At 41.6% G+C, this 21,776-nt stretch overlaps 1 protein-coding gene across 1 annotated transcript in view; it reads right to left on the bottom strand.

Annotated features, from left to right (window-relative positions):
• The window catches only part of LOC146869485 (E3 ubiquitin-protein ligase TRIM39-like), a 326,876-nt gene that overhangs the window by 133,490 nt on the left and 171,610 nt on the right, over positions 1-21,776 (bottom strand). The window lies entirely within an intron of this gene.

A 21,776-nucleotide genomic window follows, 5' to 3' on the forward strand; every position in this document is an offset into this window, starting at 1 on the left:
GACATGGAGAGAAAACGTAAGGTCAACCAATAGTATACAAATGTGTATTTCAGATGACTAATGTGCATGACATAACATTTTTAAGGCAGAGACCACAATATATCACAACAATATATTACAGATGTGGCTTATGGCATGAGACATCAGAAACCAGCACCTCTGGGAGCTTCCTTATTCACAGGATTTGGGTTGACATTGAGAGTGTAGCCTTCTGCCCCAGCAACCTGCCAGTGTAGAGGATTTATTATCACTAGAGACAACTGTTGTCTAAAACTGTGAAACCTACGAGGGCTACAGCTTTTTACGAGAAAATTCCTACGATATAATCTCTGTCAGGTGGAATATCAAAGATATTGAAGGAAACGCCTCACTCACATAATAGTGACATGCTTCATCATAGGCGTTACCTCCACACCCAGGTAAGGTGGTACTACCTGGGCGGACTCGACCAAAGATCTACTGGGAGTTCTTATATAAGTAGGTTACTGGTTAAGCAGGGAACCAGAATTGTATATATATAAGCTAAAAATACCTACAAGTGTACCCCGTCTCGATCCTTTCTCTGAGGCACTTGTGGTATCCTTAAAATCCATATGTTGGGGTTGTTTTGAACATTAATATATTCAAATGTACCCTCAGATAAATGCCAACATGTTTCGGCCCTCTTTAAATAGCCCACGTGGGTCTGGGGCCTTCGTCAGGGCGTTCTGTTTCTGTACCATGATTTAAGGTCCCTGCTGTGGCTTGTCGCATATACTTCATGCACATCAAAATATGAGGCCTAATGCACTCACCTGTATATCTTGTGTTCGTACTCCAGTAGTAATTTTCTATAAGAGATAAAAACACGGGTATATCCTCTAGTATACAGTTATATGCTACATTTCATCTGTGCCTATAACATGCTTTTCTTCACTATAATGGTGTTTGAGTATACATATGCCACCCGACTCAGTGCTCACTATTAAAAAGGTCGTGGAATCTTTTCTACCACTTCCAGTGCGCTCGCCAAAAAGCAAGTTTCTTTTTTCACCACATCCAGTGTTACCCAACTGTAAGGTATGTATGTTAGTTAAAGGGATTCTTTGTTGATTATGAGCCATAATATTTGTGTTCCCATGAGTTTTTTTGTCGCTACTTCAAAATTGTGAAGGCCACTCGTGTATGCCTGGTTGGTAAAGAATGCATACGTGCTCTTATTGAACTATAGGGGTGATTTCCGTGCTCATTATAATCTAGCGCTGGAAAAACAAACTTGTGAAGGACAACGTGTGCTTCTATTTGGTCACCAAATGCATTTGTGCTCTTTCTTGAACTCTATGGGTGATTTCCGTGCTCATCCTAATCCATTGAAGTAGCGACAAAAAAACTCATGGGCACACAAATATTATGGCTCATAATCAACAAAGAATCCCTTTAACTAACATACATACCTTACAGTTGGGTAACACTGGATGTGGTGAAAAAAGAAACTTGCTATTTGGCGAGCACACTGGAAGTGGTAGAAAAGAATCCACGACCTTTTTAATAGTGAGCACTGAGTCGGGTGGCATATGTATACTCAAACACCATTATAGAGAAGAAAAGCATGTTATAGGCACAGATGACATGTAGCATATAACTGTATACTAGAGGATATACCCGTGTTTTTATCTCTTATAGAAAATTACTACTGGAGTACGAACACAAGATATACAGGTGAGTGCATTAGGCCTCACATTTTGGTGTGCATGAAGTATATGCGACAAGCCACAGCAGGGACCTTAAATCAAGGTACAGAAACAGAACGCCCTGACGAAGGCCCCAGACCCAAGTGGGCTATTTAAAGAGGGCCGAAACATGTTGGCATTTTTCTGAGGGTACATTTGAATATATTAATGTTCAAAACAACCCCAACATACGGATTTTAAGGATACCACAAGTGCCTCAGAATAAAGGATCGAGACGGGGTACACTTGTAGGTATTTTTAGCTTATATATATAAAATTCTGGTTCCCTGCTTAACCAGTAACCTACTTATATAAGAACTCCCAGTAGATCTTTGGTCGAGTCCGCCCAGGTAGTACCACCTTACCTGGGTGTGGAGGTAACGCCTATGATGAAGCATGTCACTATTATGTGAGTGAGGCGTTTCCTTCAATATCTTTGATATTCCACCTGACAGAGATTATATCATAGGAATTTTCTCGTAAAAAGCTGTAGCCCTCGTAGGTTTCACAGTTTTAGACAACAGTTGTCTCTAGTGATAATAAGTTTAGTTTTGGGAGAACGCAACTGTCCTACTCATTCTCTCACTCTCCGTGTGTGAAAAAAGTGTAGAGGATTTACCACTCCAGTGATAGGCAAATCTTCACATTTTGAGATATTACTGAAGAGTCTGCAATCCCTCCTGAGTCCCCTCTCATAGCTCCTCCCCTTTGATACGCCCATGCTGACCTTGCCTTTTCCAAACCCTGGATCCTTTCACACTGCCCCCCTCTGACCCTCACCCCTCGCTCCTTTCCCTGAACTGATTTAGTTCCTGATAAGGGACCACCAAACAGGGGATGCATTTCAAAGACGTACACTAAGACTCCCAGGTGCCTGGAGGCACAGCTCACCATGCCATGGGGCTCTCTTAACAGCAGTAACTCGAGCAGGAGGGCCAAGAACAGGCAATCATGGAGAGGTACCTGTGAGGCTCTGGTACCTTCCCTGACTAACATGGAGGAAACAGCACCATTCTGGAGTCAGAGGAGTCATTGGGCCCCAGCTTGTTGCTGTACATCGAAGAAGGGGCAGTTTGTAAGCCCTCTTTGTCATTTAAAACCGCAGGACAGCAGCAGCAGCAAACGGAGCAGGAGTGGCTCGTCATGTCCAGAGGAGGGGAATGTTGCTTGTCTGTGTTCCTCCAATCAGCTGAAAACTGTGAACTTTGGTTGGGGTGGCACTGGAAAGAGTAATAGTAGCTATTGCATTGAGGGGCTGGCACAGATAATAATCTAGGAATACCCAAGTACGTGTTGGGAAATGGGGGTAGGATTATGGTGAAGTAGTGACACTCATGGACTGTTGTGGGCCCCAAAGTTTATTGATTTTGAGGATTATGCACCGAAGTGTAGTGATCTTGTGAAATATGTGCCCCATTTAGAAAGGGTTACCTGAATATATTAATCCTGCTGATGTGACAGACCATTATAGATAAGGGTATAAAATGTGTAAAAAAATACTTTTTGCCCCTAATCATTCAAATAAAAGTGGACAGAGCTGTGGAGAAATAGCTGTACTGGTTAGTAACTGGTCACACAGAGGACCCCCTCCCCCCAGTGAGAACCTTAATTAAAAACTACTAATGTGAAGCAGAAAGTGTCACAGGTAAACAACTGGTACTAATAGAGCGCCACGTTATCCAGAAAATTGTAGGGGTGCATCATATTCACTGTTAGTCCGCACCCACATATTAATCGAAATTGTATTAAGGTGTGACTCAGAAATGTATCACTCGAATCTGCCTAAAATAGTGTGATTAGAAATGTAACCATGGTTTTCGTGAAGAGCAATATCTTAGTTTACTGCAATGTATTTTAGTCAATGCATAATGATTGGTTTTCAAGTAGTGCGGTGCATTAGGTTTAAACTTCCACCATATTAAAGTCTGCACGTGTAGTTTACTTACTCATATATGGAATGGAATGAAATCAATGATTAGAGAGGGATTATAAAATGTGTGTTTAAACTTTGCAAAGGCCTGATCGCATATACGTTTAAAGAGAAAGGCCTGTTCATTTCTTATATTAGCTAAATGCTGTAGGCCGAAATAGATTTCCCTTGGTAAGGCTTTGGGTTTCAAGGATGTTAGAAAACCTTAGAGAAGTGGAAAGTTTCTTGTTCTCATGTTTCTGTTGCAGGTGCAAGGACACTTAGCTCGTTAGAGAGACTAACACTTTGTTTTAGGAGTTAGGATGGTACGAGAAGCCAATATGGGAGTACACCGGAATTTAGGGATGATACTTTCGGCAGAGATGGTGCCTGGGATCTAAGGTCAAGCTAACAGCCGCTGGATAGGATGCAAGTTTCGTTGGGAAAGTACTGGAAGAAGACCTGGCTGAAGAGGTGTGCCGGAGGGCGTGTTCTATGTTTTTGGGATTTTGTATTAGGGACAGTGCCCGAGGGTTGAGCAGTTGAGGCTTAGATGGGAAACTAGAAGGAGGATCTTAGAGCGAGCTCTGACTAAGTGAGTGTACTTCCAAGAAAGTCTTCACTTTTGACACCTTTTATTCTCTTGCCTGGGAGGGAAAATGCTAAGTAGGGATGTCACCTTAGAGATAGAGTAGGGATAGACTAACTGATTTTTCTTTTAAGCTATTGACTTCTAATGTAGAGACTGGAGTAAGTATCTCATTTCTGATGCTACTGGAATTGATTATTCTTCTTATTCTGAGTCGGATGAGACTCCTGCGTAGGATTTCTTTTGTATTAGTGCCCATTTATTTTCTTCACCTTGTACTGAGGTGCTTGTATGTGCAGGTATTCTTGGTCGTAATAAATTCCTAAAATTGAGAATTGGAGTCAGTGGTCCTTTTAGAGTTTAATTCCAACTATTTGATTATGTGTTAAAATTTGGTTTCTCCACTCTACACTATTTAGCAGATAAAAAGATCCTGGCGACCTGAGAGGATTCTTGGCGATGGTAAGGTAGATAAGAATACGGCGTCATCAGTACCCACACACTCACAACCAGAGATGATCACATCTAAGGTTCTAGAGGTAGTCCAGCTAGTAGGGGATTTACCAGTGCAACTGTCTGAACTTAAACTAATCAAACAGGTGTGTAGTCTCTTTCATTGTGTAACTGGATGAGACAACTCTGCTAGGGCCATACATTCTGTGTTTCCAACTGATAACATCACAAATGCCCCAGTGCTATAGTACTGTAGACTCTAGAGTCCTAGATACTTGCTGGGGATCTCCCTCATGCAGTTATCATCAAACCAGTGAATCTACTCGAGAGGAGACGCAATCATAGATGTAATTTTGGGGTCATCAGGGAATGCAGCTGCGACCCCTGGCTTGATCCTCGCCACCCCTGGGACTGCCTTTCAATCCCTGGTCTGAGAGGTGGCAAAATCAGTGCCGGGAACACAGAGGAAGCTCATCCTTATGGATGTCAGATGGGGTTCCACTCTCCTTGTTTTATGTCTTTTAGGTGGAAAATATGGGAACCCTACTATACAATATCTGTTTCTTGTGCAAGAAACCTGTTACAAGGTGTTTTTGGATACTGCTCCCTGATTGAGTACTAGACTTTGTCACGGTCTTTGTGAACTCACAATAATACTACTATTTCCATTGCCATGCCTATGCTATGACATCGCTTCTGTCTGGGAGTAGTTGACTAAAGTAGTAAAGTATAGGTATTCTTCCCTAAACCGGATTGCAAGAGTTTCCTATAGGCTCTTCCTGGTAAATCCATGTAGTAGATCATAGCTGAACTCCCTGAGTACATGGAGTATGTCAATGTGAGTTCAGGGGTACATGCAAGGTGGATACTTAGGTTGCGTTACCACCTATATTGACAAAATCAATATGGTTGGAGGTGCTCCATTGTTGTTTTCTCCATTCCAGCAAGTCCTCCATGCTATGCTCCCTTAGACCCCCTCAATGTGTAATATACTATGAAGCCAAGGGCAGTGCTTGGCTTTCAAAACATTCTCAAAAAGGACCATGAATGACCTGGCTGAAGCTCTATATCAGTTTTGGTAGGTCAAGGTTTGAGGCAAAGTAAAACAAAGACTTTGGCTGGTTAAGCGCAAAATGACACACACTTCATGGAAAAGACTAGGCCGATGGAGCACCCTTGCATCCAGTGAACTGAACTGGGGACAGAATCTATCTATCTGGAATACACAAATGACAAGATGGTAGTTTAACCCTTTCATTGTTGCCAAAGAGAACTGGCTACCTGAAAGATAAAGGTAAAGAGTGGTTCCCCTAACATTTGGGTGACCATGGAATTTGATTCCTCAAGCGAGTCCCTCTCACTTATCCAGTGTACAAGGTTTGACTCATTGACACTGTGCACATCTCTGTTCAAAAAGGACCACACTGAAGACAGAATCCATGGCTGTCATCACTAAGGGGCTAGGGTCCAATTCACAGGAGTGCAGAGAAGATCTGTGCTCCTGAGTATGCTGAAGAGGAGCTAAACCACCTTGTGTGCTTAGAATCTCCTCGCTCCAACAGTGCCTCAGAAGCTGTGTGACCCAGCTGCTGTGCGTTGCGTAGCGCTGCTAAGTCTGACCAAGACCAGAGACAATGCTGAATGGCCCAAGCCAACATGTACTGAACACCTGCAAATCCCACACATTAAGGTACTGTAGCCCCAAGGCCAGTGTGCTAACCATGAGTGGAGTCCACAAGAATGTGGCCTGTCAATTCTGTGAGCTATTGCACTGCAGTATGTAAGACCAACTTGTGATACTAAAAAATGTACCGCATGAGGGGGAAAGTAGCCTTTGTGAGCTGGCTCCCGGGAAGTATCAGTCCACTATAATCCCATTCGGGAGGCACGTTATGAGGTTGCCCATCACTGCTTTTAGCTATGGCTTTGTCAAATGACATGTGGCATCCTGTGTGATGACCCATCACGCTTAAGAACCAACTCCACCAATAAATGAAGCTGTACCTGAAAACTGGCATCCCTAGAGGGTGGACAGCCAAGCTGCAAAAACAGAAGACATCACCCTTGCTAAGGTAATAAAGACCACAGCAACTCTAAGTGTAGCCTTACTCAGTGACCACCAACCTCTGACAATACTGTATCAGAACAAGCGAATATGATCAGACTGCAGCAGGCCAACACCGCTCGCTACTTCCAGTCTTCCACACCTGACATACTGTGTGTTGCCCCAACAGATCCTTCACTTTCAAATAACCTATGGACACTGAAATTATTTAAATCCTGAACTCCTTAGGGGCCCTGAACTCTCACATGAGACTACAAACAGTATTTCCAAGCACAACAGTATTATTTGTGATTTAATGTCATACAATAATAAAATGTTCCAATAAAGCCATTTCAACATTTTAATGGCACTATTAGTATTCATTACTTTGCTGAGGGTGGAAGGTGTCACATCTATATGCACCAATATTCATTACATTATATATCGAGATCACCAGTAGAAAAAAAATACGTGTTTGAAGTATATATTTAATAGACACAGTATAATGCGGTCAAGAATCTGGGAGGTCACAGAAGTGAGTAAACCACTTCTTTGTACACATGCAGGTCATCAAAGAGGTTTTTTTGTGTTTTGCAATCCTATTCACTTCAGTGTGTAGGATTTAGCCCTGTGGTTAGGGTTAGTTGAGCGTGGGGTGTGGTGGAGCCATTCAACATTTTATCTCAATTTCTATGCCTTCTTTTTTAGTTGTGGGACCATGCCTTGCTCAGCAAGCATCGTCTGACACTCGCATAGCAGATGTGTGGGATTGTAAAAGTAATAATTCAATCCCCTTTAACAACCGCAGGTCCATAACCAGTGGGTTCGCAGAGAGTTTGCAGTTCTGTTTTCAACCTATTTGTCAGAAGTTCACATAATAATGCAATAAACCAAGGGGAGAGGAAGATTAATGCGTCATTTTTTGCATCAGGTAAGTATCTGCTGCTTAGATGTGTGTGTAATCTACAAGTCTAGTGTTCCAGTTCTAGTACGTGAGCTTCAGTGGTAAAAGTGTCACCATCAGCTCAAAAGTTTCTTATACAATACCTGAGTTGGATACAAAATTCATATAATAAGACACTTATTTATATCTGTTGCTATATATGATTATTTTTATTTATATGCATGTGCACTGTAATACATGTTCACTGACCTACAGTGTTTAAATAAACATCTAAATGTATTCACAATTTAATAATCCATTTTCATCTACTAGTGAAAGTACGTAATCACAAAATTAACTTGAAAATTCTCTTTTCAGTGAATCTCTAATGTACAGTTAATATGTTTTAAAAGTTTTTATGGTTTCTAATTGAAATAAACATACCTGTGACTGTGTGAGGAAACAAGCTTTTTCCAGGGCCAAACCCATATTTTGCCACCATTTTGACTACTAGGCAATGGTGTAATGACTTTGAAATGACTTGAGCCCTGCTATTAATCACTCAGTACATGTGCTCTTTCTCTTAAAAAGGCACATGGAAGTGGGCTATCCCCAACTGGCATAACTTAGCTTACTGGTAAGTCCCTAGTATAATGTGCCAGGGGTACCTAGAGCCTGTATGTTAAAGTTTCCTCTTATGGACAGCAGTACTATTTGCTGATAAGGCAAAATCATGACTCTCAGCCTGCCATTGTTGGGTCGCATAGCAGTTTAAACTGCTAAATCGACTTTGACATTTCAAGCTATGGCAACACCCAAGCCTTCCTTTTTCATATTAGTAAGTCACCCCTAAAGCAGGCCTACTGAGCTCTAAAGGTAGGGTGCATTACATTACAAGAATTAACCTATGGTTTCATGTTTTTAAGGTTCTTAAAATAAAAACCGACATTGTTGGTTTTTACTGTGGAAAGGCTTGTAGACCCATTGGTGAGTGCAGAGATTTAATGGTTACTTCTAATTTATTGTCCCTGGTGGGCAAAGTGCAACTTTAGCAAGTTGCCACTGAGTTGTCCAAGGTTTTCTAGTGCCCATTTAAGGTTGCACACAAAAGAATGTCCTCAAAGCAGTCTTCTTGCCTCCTGGAGAGAAGTTTGAATGCCTCCCAGGAAATCCTGCAAAGGGCCTACCGGGGGAGGAGGTGTTATCACCTCTCACAGGGAAAACAACACAAGGTGGGAGACAAAAGGCAAGCTTTAAAGAGGAAGCCGCCTTAGAAGTGAAAATTGAAAGAACACACAAGAAGGGCTGCTGTTTAGGTAGACAGGAAAGTGTTGGGGGAACTGAGAGGAAAACACTTACCAAGCCACACACAGAGAGAGGTTCAGCCATCTTGGGACTTGGGGAGAATAGTGCACTCTGGGATTAGAACAAGCCACACTTCACAGGAGTTTGTCATCAAGCTGGAGGGACCAGAGTATTTTATGGGCTAATGACAGACACCTCCTCTTAGGGCGGCACTTCCTGGACATAAAGGAGTCCCCCTTGGCCACCAGATCTCAGGATCTCACCCGGACTGAACAAGAAAACTGAAGAAGGACTGCCCTGCTGACCCTGGGCCCGACAAAGGAAAGGCTGCAGCAAAATTGGGCTAGTGAAGAAGGGACTGTGCCTGTGGTGTCCTGCTCATGTGGAAGCTGTCCACTGAGCCCCGATAGAAGAGGAGATTCCAAGTGTCGACTGACTTCCTGTGGAGATGCCTGCCTGGGAACGTTGGTAGCCCAGATCACCAAATGGTTGCTCACCGCCACATGGCAACCTGGCTTCCCAACACTCAAAAGTTGCACCTGAGTCTGATCTGAGAGAGTTGTCGGAGTGCAGTTTGGTTGCCCAAAAGGAGAGCCATTGACAAAATAAGGAAATCGCTGGTTTTGTTGTGTCCGGGGACTAGTGGTCTACTGGCTTTTTGCAGGACCAAAGAGGTCCTCTAGGGAAGTAGATCACTGTGGATAGAAGAGAAGATAAAGCAAAAACCTCCCTTTCTGCAAAAGTTGGGCCAGCTAACACTTGTGCCAGGAGTCCTTATATCCAAAATCAATAAAGGGTGGCTAAGCCCCCATGCATCAATGTTGGAATGCAAGTGAGTAGACCCCAATTAAAGAGATCTAAGTTGAGCAATAAGAATAGCACTTACAAGAAAGTCAGTGACAAGTTATACTCCTTGAAACATCTCCTTGAACCTGAAGCTCTAAACCCTCTTGATTTGTCAGTACCTGTTGTGCCAGCCAGCTCGCAAAGCAATGTCTTCCCTTTCTTTAAGGGTAAAGGATCTACATCAGGGTGCTCTCACAATCCAAACAACGGCTCACAGTTCCAGAAGGACAATAAGCAAAAAGGAGTATTCAATAGATAAGGAAGAAGAAAAGACAACACAAAATCTCAAAATAACACACAAGACAAATTTGATTTGAGAACTCAGAGGTGCTTGACATAACAACTAATAAAGAAGAGATCCCCAGTTCGAAGGAACATGATGAAATGATGATTACCCTAAGGTCCATGTGGATCCTCCCCTGTCGAAGCCATTTCATGTAGACATTTCTCAAAATAGACAATACTCTTTTAATGTGCCCTCAAGCTTTCTTAAGCCTTTGGCTAAAACTTTTGCCTGCACTGAAAGGTCCACTTGCAGGGGACCACTGCCTGTGGAAAAAAATATTTTCTCAGACTGTGTCAAATGTAACCTCAAAATTTGATTTTATTGCCCTATTTGATCAATATGTAATACTGAATAGGTCTTTTTTTAGTATCTTTTTTATTGAAAGTTTTGAATCGAAGATGGTTCAAAGTAGTGATATTGCTATAGTGAATGTTATGCACTCTCACTCATAAGTCTTCAGTGACCGTTTACGTCTAAGGTGGTGTCCAACCTGATCCAACAAAATAGTGAGGTTTTTTTCCATTGTAGGGGGATTTACATAATCCCAGTATTCCGTGAGAGTAGTAGCAACTAGTAGTAACAAATAGTTGCTGGAGGGAAACTATGACCTTAGTTTTCCACAGCATTGAGGAAAAGCAGGTCTCCCAGCTGGAGACAGGGGAATAAGGGATCCTTTTAAAAGCTAAAGATGAGCTGAAACAATGGAGTTGAATTATCAGCTTCCATCAATTAGAATTGTGTGCTGGGACAAGCAACTAAGAGGTACAGTTAATAACACTTTTAAAGTGGTTTCCTGGAATGCAGCAGGATTACTGAATTACCCTGATTAAATAGATTTTTTTTTAAACCTAAGACCCGATGTGGCCTGCATCCAGGAAACATGGTGTTTGAATGACTTTCTAATGGATGGCAACTTTGTGCTGAGCTGTAAGGCTGCCACGTTTAGGAGTAGACATGCCAAGAGTGGTGCAGCTATATTGCCGACCAATAATTTGAGTTGGGACTATTGTTGTGTCTCACATTCATCAAATTTATTTCAAGCTGTAAAACTCTCCCATGGGCAGCATATAATCATGGAAGACTCAATGGTGTTAGTAAATGCCTATATTCCTCCTGACCCCATGCATAATGCTCTTCTCGCCACCTTGTTTCCATTTATAAACACGGTGGTAGACCAGGAAGGTGTGCATAAGGAGTTACAAGTCGGGGACTTAAATTTGTAAATTCTCAAATTACTCAATCGGCCTATTCTCTGACCTACAGAAAGAAGAAGCTTTAAATATTCCCCCGGCTTGCTTCCCCGCAAATATGAAATTCCATAAAGGAGACGCTCTGTTATTGGATCTACTCAGGAAAAATAATAGTGAATGGCAGAGTTGATTTTGACTCCTCAACAACCTTTACCTATAAGTAATATTCTGAGTGGTCCATAAGCAACTATTTGATAGCTTCCTTTCCCGCATACAGTTCAGTTCTGGAAATCTCTATTTCCCATGTCTCCTGTAGCGATCATAAAGCAATTTATTTTTTGGTAGAATTCAGCCCTATAGAGGTTGACTCATGGAAGTTTAATGGGAACTTCACAAGTTTTAGGAAACATGCGGATAGTAACCACTGGAGACCAGTTTTGTTTAATAGAGTAAAAGAGGTGTTGGAAGAGATGATGGTTAATGGAGAATCCAGGAGACCGATGCCCTTTATGCATACACTCAGACTATGAGACTACTTGTAAGTCAGGTTGATGAAAGAGAGCCAGTGCCCGACCCGAAACCCTACAGCAGCCAACTGTAACTCCAAATAAAGAAATAAACAGATTAGTTAGAATCCAGTTCCCCCATTCTCTGTGGAAAGAGGAAATGAATTTACCTCCTAAATAGGGAAAAAGGGAATTCAAGGAAAAGATGAACAAGCATTGGCCTTTGGGATCGTATATGTGTTTAGCCAGAGGTATTGGTTTTGCCATTGTTTTTAAGAGCATTGTGGTTGCTATGCAGCGTGTTGAAAAGTTATAATAAAAAAGTGTTATAAGCATTTTCGTTTCTTTATATATAACCAATAAGCCATTATGTACAACTGAACGACCCAATTAAAAAAGAATAAACATAAAAAAAGTCTTGTCATTTTTGGTCGTTGCAATGTTGGCAACTTCTTCCTGCCTGTTCTAATGTTGAGGTGGTGCTTAGTAATGTTGAGGTGGTGTTGAGTGGTGTTGTGGTGGTGCTTAGTGACGCTGTAGTGTTGGTAAGGTGGTGGTGTTGCTGTGCTACTTCGTTGGTGCTAAGGTGGTGCTGAGATCTGTTCAGTTGGTGTTGTGTAGAGGTGCTGCATCAGTATTTCAACTGTGAAATCATATGCCATAAATAACTTTAAAAAATAGAGCTAACTTAATTTGCATGTTTCCTTTTTATATAATAAAAAAAGAATTTGCTTTAAAAGCCAATGGTTTGCATTTCAAACATAGAGAATGTACATTGCTTCCACTTATAAATATGTAAACAGCAAAAATGGTATGCTGTAAATTTGCTCAACAAATAACAAAATCGTACCAATGACTTATCCTGTTTTTGCAGCAGAGCAAAATTTCTTTAATATGGTCCCAGAGATAAAACATTTGCCTTTCTAGTAGTTGGACGAGCTTCTTCTAAGGCTGATCACGCCCAAAAGCCTTATATTCTTTGATGTGAGCAACAAAGTAATGGAATTTTAAAATTCTTCTGCCCCATGTTTGCTGAGCGCTGGTACAAAGCTAGAGGCTTGTTGTGTGTGTCTGCAGGACTGCAGCGTGTGGTCGCTTTCTGCCCTCAAGTTGTTGGTACCCATGTCACGGAGGTTCTGTCGACTGGGGGTACTTTCTGTCTCTTCACAAAATCCATGATGTTTGTTCACCAAGCCCTGACAGCGATTCGCCACAGTGCTTCATATTCAAATAAACAAGTGCGATCGCCCAATGTATTGCTCAGGAGGTCACTGCAGCTTGCACTAGTTAATGGAACTACGATCACTGCCACATGCCAGTATGAACGCTTCCTACTGAACATCATCACATTTGGACAGTTAAAACCATTCAAAGCTACAGAAAGCAGTAAGAATGGCTTGGGCGCGCTAGAATTATGTTTTAAATGTGTATTTAAATATGTGGACTGTCATGTGAAAGTAAATGCTGGTGTCGAGCATAGGCAAAGACCAGCACAATTTAAGCACTGAAATGTGTGCATTTGGTTTTTCCTCCTGTTTACAGATTAGTGTTTTTCATTTCATTTCATTTCAAACCTTTATTTCGGTCAATTTCAACCATAAAAGATGCATTTTAAAACTTTTCCCATAGAAATGAATTTGTCAATCAATTAGTTTTACTACAACATGCTAGGGCAATTGAGTACGTTTAACATGATCCATCCCAGCTATGCCATTAAAACTTGTCGATTTCAATAAATACAATAAAAACCATTTAAGAATCATATAAAAGCTAGGCGTTCAAAATAAAACCACATTATAATGAAATCCATAAATTTTTCAATCGTAAGCACATCATATCATACATTTATCAAACTTTGATTAATATCATCTCTAAAAATTAAACTTCATAGGTTAGCAATTCACCAAAGAACTGCCATTAATTAATAAAGTGTAAAAGCCTATAAGAGTATAAGCTGTAGTTGCGTGATCTTGACTTTTATAGCTCCAATCCAATTTTGGCTCTTATAAGGTTCACATTAAATAAAAATCTACTTACACTAAAGACAACCAATTGTGACATGTCTGTCTTAAGTATACGTTCTGCCTCTCTACAATGTCTAACATTCAGGTTTTTGCAAACTGGTTTAATCCATCTTTTCCTAGGGATATCATATGAGGGACAGAAAAATAATATGTGTAGGTCATTTTCCTTGACCTCTTTTGTGCATAACACACACCAATCACAGCTACTATCGCCATAGTTATTACCGCATCTAGATGTATTAGCGTTTGTCTGGAGGACCCCATATCTAAATCTCAAAAACAAAGATTCTGCTAATTGTGGACGTACCTCATCTAGAAAGGGTTCAAAATGTGCTACATCTTTGTAGAGGAGAAATCTTGATATTAAAGAGCCCAAGCTAGAACTATGTAACACGTTGTTGTTAATATGGGCCCAAAAGGAAGACTAATAGTTTCTTACACACCATGGTCAACTGGGATGGTTCTTCCCAAAAGTGTGATAGGCCTAGCTTCTTCAACCACGTTGTCACATGTTTAAGCCATGGGATGTCCTTACTCTGATCAATTTTCATGATCTCCTCTAGACCTTCTTTGTAGTGCAATAACTCTGGGGTTGCCAAATCCTCACCCAGAATAAAAAGGGTCGTAATAGAGCATAGTGATCGGTTCGTTTGATGTTGAGATCCATAACAACTGGGATCAGGGGTGCCCTATTTGGGAGTCTTAGTATTTTCCTAAATAAATTATTTTCTCCCAATTCGAAATTCTTTTTAAAATATGGCCCCCATATTTCTGCCCCATATAGGGCGGCTGATTGGGCTTTGTATTTAAATACCTCTTAAGCAGGTGAAACTGCCTTCAAGATGCTCGCCCCATGTTTCTTCAGAATAGGGGTTGAATTTTGAAGCATGATTAACCTGTTTTTTTCCAGTAGTGGCTTCCAGGTCAATTCAGTGTCTAATGTGATACCTAAGTAATTCAAACTTTGCACATACTCTAATTTCTGATTATTTAGCACTAAATTATTTTTAAAAGATCGGTGTGGATTTATTGACATGTATTTAGTTTTGCTGGAAATGATTTTGAGACCTTTCTTAATGCAATACATATGAAAGAAATCCATTAAACATTGCAGTCCCTTTGGGGTTTGCGGGATTAGAATGGTATCATCAGCAAATAGTAATGCTGGAACCACTTTACCTCCCAAATTTGGCGAGTCGTTAGTACAGCCTTCTAAGTATTGGGGGATATCATTTACATAAAGTGAGAAGAGGGTGGGTGCCAATACGCACCCCTGGCGTACACCCCTTCTCACTGGTATCGCCTTAGTAAGTTCTCCCCTAGGCCCCCATTTTACTTTAGCAAAGTTCCCATCATGGAGCCTTATTATTTGTACAAGCAATTCGAGTGGCACCCCTAAGCATTTCAGTGAATCCCACAGCTTGTTCCGGGGTACCAAATCGAATGCTGCCTTTAAATCCACAAAGGCGATGTATAAGCTACCCTTCCTTATGTTTTTCCAGCATATACATATAAATCTAAAAACTTAGTCAATTGTGCTGGTTTTTGTTCTGAACCCAGCTTGGTATCTTGAAAGTATTTTGACCTCTTCAATCCACTCTGTTAGTCTACCTAAAATGTACCTAGCAAAAAGTTTTTGTATGATATCAATCAGACTAATAGGGCAATAGTTTGCTGGATCATATTGATTACCCTTTTTAAAAATTGTAACAATTTCTGCCCCTTTCCATGTTTCCGGTATCGGTGAAAATGCAACTATTGCGTTGCAAAGATAATTTATATATGGTCCCCAGACACCGATATCGTGTTTTAATAAATCTCCAGGAGTCTTGTCAGGTCCTGGAGCTTTCCCTGCTTTAACTGCCTCAATTGCCTGTATTGTTTCTTTTAAACTAAAATGCAAGTTGGCAGCCTTTGCAGTGGTCTCCATATCTTTAGTTATCACAAATTGCCCACAGTTAGTTTCTGAACAGAGACGAGAAAAGGGGGCAACCCAAGTGTTTTCATCAAGAAATAAATCTTTGGGGGCCCCTTCCTGTTTTATTCCCTTTCGCTATCAAACTCCAGACACCTCTGGTCCTTGGACTTGGCCGCGCTGATTAGACCCGTCCAAGTATCATCATCCCATGTTTTCTTTGCTTTTTCAAGTGCTCGCTTATGATTATATCTTTTTTCCCTTCTTATAATTAAATTATTGCTTTTAATTGCTTGGATAAGCTCTGTCTTAGCTACCCGGCAGTCTTTGTTGTACCGGGGATTTCTATGGTCATTCCGATAGTTGACTCCTGCGTTTCTCTCTTTGGGTAAATTGCTTACATCCGGAGTTAAAGTATCCACCATAGTGGTGTGTAAGTCTAGCATTGAAATTTTATCTGCTGGTAGGTTTAAAAAGGGTGTAATAGTATCTGCAAAGATGGTATAGATATTTATCATAGATTGTGGATTCCCTAGAACATACGGCCACTCTACAGCTCGTCGATTGTTAGTTATTATAATATTGGCCTCAATAGTACGAGCATCTTTTTTGTCCACCGTTCGGGAGTCTATTTTTAAATCCAGAACGTGTGGCCAAAATTCTATCGACACTAGTATATAGTCTATATTACTCCGGGAGCTGCCTCTACAGAATGTATATGCATTTGGTCTATCGGAAGGCAGAGGGCCGTTACATGCTATTAAACTGTGACCCATTGTAAGTTTTTATTAGTGTTTTTCACAATCATTCCCCATTTTTTGAACTAAATAATCTATTCTTTTGCCTGTCCCCAGCACTAATGTCCCTTCTGTCCTCAGTCTTTATGGCGCCAACCTTCGGGCAGTAGCTGCGCTTTATAAATCCGATTTGCAATTACAATTTTAACTTGCTTACAAAGACACTGTTTATTTGCATAGTGTTGCTGCGCCTTTACTTAAAATAACTGGCAAATCATTATGGATTCCTACAAATGAATAAGGAAAATGCTTTCTTGCCTGCTTCTGAGGACCCTGTCCTCACCCCAAAGGCAGAAGGAGTTTGAGGTAAGTGATTTACGTGCTACCACGGCCAGGTGAAGTGCAGAGAAGTGGAAAGTGAGATCACGGGGAACCCAAGGCGCAACACAGGAACAAAGCTGAAGACCACAAATCCAGTGGATAGACACTGCACTCTGATGTCTTTGTGTTTACCCATTTTCTGACAGAACAGATTTTGGGCAGAAATAGAGCAGAACATGGCAAGCAATAATAATTGACACCATATCCATTTGTCATTAGAAATAATTGATGTGCATCCATATTTTATTATTATTATATTATTATTCTCTTTTTAGAGTCATTCGGTTTCATCAGAGGTTTAGGCCAAGAGAAGTTATGCACCTCCAACAAATTAATATATGTGCAGACTATAGCGTGTACTAGTATGCCATCTTTTGGTTCTCGAGTAGCGCGATTACTGTTTTGCAAGCCCCCTACTATGTTCTGCTTGGTGGATCTTATTTTACTAGTGACAGTATTCCAATGTTCATAGTGGGGCCCAATGAAGATTGATTTTTTTATGTGATTTTTTTTATGTGTTATGGCATGGGATGATATAGTCATACCCAGATTTGGATTCATTAGTTTTATACATTGGGCTGCCTGTTCTGTTTTTAAGCTAATGACAATATTCTGGCTTGAGACATGTTTAGTTTTATGATTACGTACGTGGGCAACGGTAGCACGATATATTAGAGCCGGTGGTTTGTCGAGAGCGGCACGTCGTTACTATGACAATGGTGGTTTGTCGAGAGCGGCATGTCGTTTCTATGACAACGCAGGTGAGCGTATCCGCGTTACGTACTCGTTACGTCGTGTACGCTCCGTATCCATTTCCGTATTTACCAGCTCACTTGGAACGTCCTGCGGCTCCCTCACGAGTATCGAAGAGGAGACAGTGCGTTTTTCAGAAGGTGAGCACCCTTTTATGAAACAGGGGACTTGCTTCCCCAACTCGTAATATTAATTTGATTAGGGCCACCTTCACTTTGTCCCAAGTGGCCATATCGAATTTTCGAGTACCTCTGTATATTATGTGTGATATGTCCACCATTGTAGTATAGGTTTGTTGTGGCCATTTCAACTTAGTCTCTAGCAGCTAATCTTGGTTCTATAACTTTTAAAATCGTAGTGACTGGTTGTGGTTACCTCTAATAGACCCCTGTGCTATTTTACAACTACTATGTGGCGTTCAGCATAGTGGTTATAGCCACTGTGGCTAGATCACTCTCTCTGGCTATTTACATATGGGTGGTAAGCTTTTAAAGTTAGAATAGCACACCACTCAAAATAAAAATTGACATTATATGAACTAAACAGGCTCAATCCCATTTTCAATTTGGGTTACTTTACTTTTCAAAGCTGGTGTCTGCATTATGTCTCTTTGAGGGTATGTTTTCATAATGTTTTTAACCCTCTACCAGATCAACCGACACGTCAAGATACTCGGTAGTAGGTTGAGTTGAAACATATATCCTACACTTGGGTAAGCACTCTATTGAGACTTTTTATTGAGAATAGCTGCTGTAGTGCATTACAGTAAGGTTGTTGTTATATTCGGTTGTTTGTTATTATTTTACAGAGCCACCTGACCGATCATATTGATCAACATAAGTGCATGACGGTTAAAGATTAGAGGCCTAAGTATCACTTCATTTTATTTATTTTTACACTATATGTAGCAGAGTGACTTCTTTTGATCCTGATGAATGCCTTGAACCTTTTCGTCACCATGGCAGAAACATGTTGATCATTTATGAGGGTATATATCCATAACCCTTCAATCACTTGCATTTTAATCACTAGCACTTAGGCAGGAGGAATAAAGTTGTGACCCCTAAGTAGGTAGTTTTTAATACACTATCTTCACTTTTTTCAGCACTCTGCCCCTCCTTACCGTCTCGAGTTGGTAGTTCCAACACGTGCTTTGCACTCCTGCTCCTTCCCTCTTGGGTTAAGTTGTAGCCCACACAAGGTACCTTGCGGTCCTTGTGTGTTGGAGAAACCCAATGATGAAGCATGTCACCCTCGGGTGAGTGAGGGTTTTCATCCACAACTGTGTTATGCCCTTCTACAGAAGCTGTCTTCTACACTAGATTTCTAATAGTTTTACTTGATACCCTATAATTAGCGTGAGATTTATGACACGGAAGCTTTATAGGATAGAACTGGTTTCCTTTCTATATTGTAGCATTGTTCTTCCTTTTGGCCCCCTTTTGTGAGTTACATACAAGCAATAATAATGCCAGCACGAGAATAAATTGACTCCGCACACAACTAGTGTAGTGCACAGTAGGTGCATCAAGTTAGCTAAGCTGCAGTACTCAAGAGTATATAACGGGTGAGGTTTGCCTGCATCACATAGGGGTATCAAGTAACTTATGCCACATGCGCATGAGCACCACAAGGGGCAACAGAACCTCTGTACCTAGGGAGGAGTGGCAAACACCAGATTAAGGGTGTCAATCTCCAATAGAGCGATTGACTGCAACACGGACAGAGAGGCAAAGCAGGCAGCACAACGGGACTAGCAATGGGTGAGGTGGGATTTAAACACAAGTGGGGTACATCAACTGGGGGAAACTTGCTGCATATGGTAGCTATTTAGGGAAAAATTCAGGTCATGTCATTTGGTGAGATGCATCGGAATCGACCCTGCTAGTTCAGTGATCCTGTATACAGAGAAACACTATGATACATAGCGACTCACCACAAAAACTCCATCTGGAATGACCCAAGTGCCAGATTGATAGAGGCCAGGACTCCACTATAATCATACGAGAAAGCGCATTGCTTCAAACCAGAAGGATTAAGCAAGGCAACTCACCTCTACAGTCTGCTTCACACCTGCTCCTGCATCCTCATCTTCTGGGGTGGGGGCAGTATGGCGGATTGCTGGGGGTGCGGACGGACAAAGAGTAGGCCCGAATTGGGGGGAGTGCGGTAAGTACTGAGCGATGCTAATGCTACACAACCAAGAGTGGGCAAGCATCCTCATGAAATGTGGTGGGCGCGTATTGCCTGGCAGGATCCCTAGGGGCATCAGAAAGTTACGGAATGAAATCAGCCTCTCCCGCGTGAAGGAAAGGAGAAGGAAAGTTTTCTTTTCTCACTCGCCGAAAGACGTTATCTATTGAAATAATTGTATATCCCAATGAAACATAAAAAGCCACGCTGCCTTGATAACACATTCCAATGACTGTCCAGGAGGAAGCGTGCAGCATCGGCTTTCCCAGGATCTCTTTAAAAAAAAAAAACAAGGAGGCACTGCAGCTACTGCCCTGCGCGCAGCTGCTCGCTCCCGAGGCAAAACGCCGTGGGAGTGAACATTTAAAAAAAGGTGGGACATGCACCCACCATTAGCCATTTGCATGCTTTCATTATAGAAAGACACACGCAAAAGCCAATCCAATGTGTGGGAGGAGTCAGACCCACACAGAGTGGATACAAGAAGCCCTGCAGGCTTGACCTAAAAAAGCATAGTATGACTGTAAATGGTTTGGACATAGAGAGGCAGCCTGCTGCCGGTCCAACACAATAGTCCCCTAGACTTACATGAACACAGAATGGGGATATCTGGGAATGTCCTAAAATGGTTCGCCTCCTTCTTAGATAGCCAAACACAAAGAATCAATCTCAACCAATCGATGTCGACCACCACGGCAGTCACCTTAGGAGTGCCTCAAGGTTCCTCCCTCTCATCTACCCTCTTCAATCTATCCATGGAGCCCTTAACCTAAATTCTGAAACTCTCCAATGTTCACTACCACATATATGCGGATGACACCCAACTTTACCTAAGAGTATCATCCACTCACTCAATACAACTCTGCAAAAAACACACAACTGGCTAACCAGAAACCACTTCAAACTCAACGAGCTCAAAACCGAATTCCTCCAAATTACCCTCCGTGAGGACACGTTCACATTGAAGACTGGATGAAACCTTAAACACCCTTCAACTGCAAACCACACATCATAGACTCCGCAAAATCTCCATGAATAACAATCGACAAAAATGTCAACATGCAGGAACACATCAGTGCTGCCACCAGAGGAGCAAACTTTCACATGAACATCAGAAAACTAAAACCCTTCCTTCCCATCAACAATCCCTAGTGATACCCAGAATAGACTATGGGAATACAACCTTATGTGGTCTGCCGAGATCCAGTCTGGCTCCACTAAAACCTCACTCAACGCGGCTGCAAGACTGGTCACCAGCTCCAAAAGGAACGACCATATCACCCCTGATCCAAAGGCACTGAACTGGCTTCCTTTTGAGGCAAGATCACAGCTAAAAATCGCCTGTATGACATACAAAGCCCTGCACTTCAGCACACCGAAGTATCTAGTTGATAAACTGGAACTATCAGGTAGTGGCAGAGCATCGAGAAGCACCAGCACCTGGCTACTGAAACCACAAAAATTCCGGGAAAAAAAACATACAACCGTACTTTCTCATGTCTAGCACCTAGAATCTGGAATGCCCTGTCCCCGGAAATTAGAATGAACCCTTCTAGCACCTCCTTCAAAAATGAAGTCAAACTGCTATCAATTAACAAATTACTACCTAACCCCTTCACTTAACTTGCTCTCTAAACAGAACTTACACTTGATCTTCAGGACCATTGCAAGCAACGGCACTCCTGAGTACCCCTGCACCCACTACGAATGTTTGACATCAGGTTTGCCCTCTCTTCTCCCTGTTCTCATTTTGTACCTATTGTATTAAACTTCTATGTGTTGTAACCTTTGTAAAGCCCTCTGAGCCCCTTCCAGGGTCTAGACGGCGCCATAGAAGTATTGGGAAATCATCTTCAATTGCTGTGGTTAGAGAGTTAGGTCTCATACCATCTACATTTCGCAAGAGCAATGGACCAGATCTATTTCTAAGTTATAAATGTCTAATGGAAGGAAGCTCCTAGATACTCAATAGGATGTGTGTAGCCTGGTAATAGATACTGTGGCCCACTGTCCCCCTTCCGCTGAGCAGATTCAGGTTCTCATCCTGGCTGTC

The sequence above is a fragment of the Triturus cristatus genome, chromosome 1_1 (genome assembly GCF_964204655.1).
Source record: "Triturus cristatus chromosome 1_1, aTriCri1.1, whole genome shotgun sequence".
NCBI lineage: Eukaryota > Metazoa > Chordata > Amphibia > Caudata > Salamandridae > Triturus > Triturus cristatus.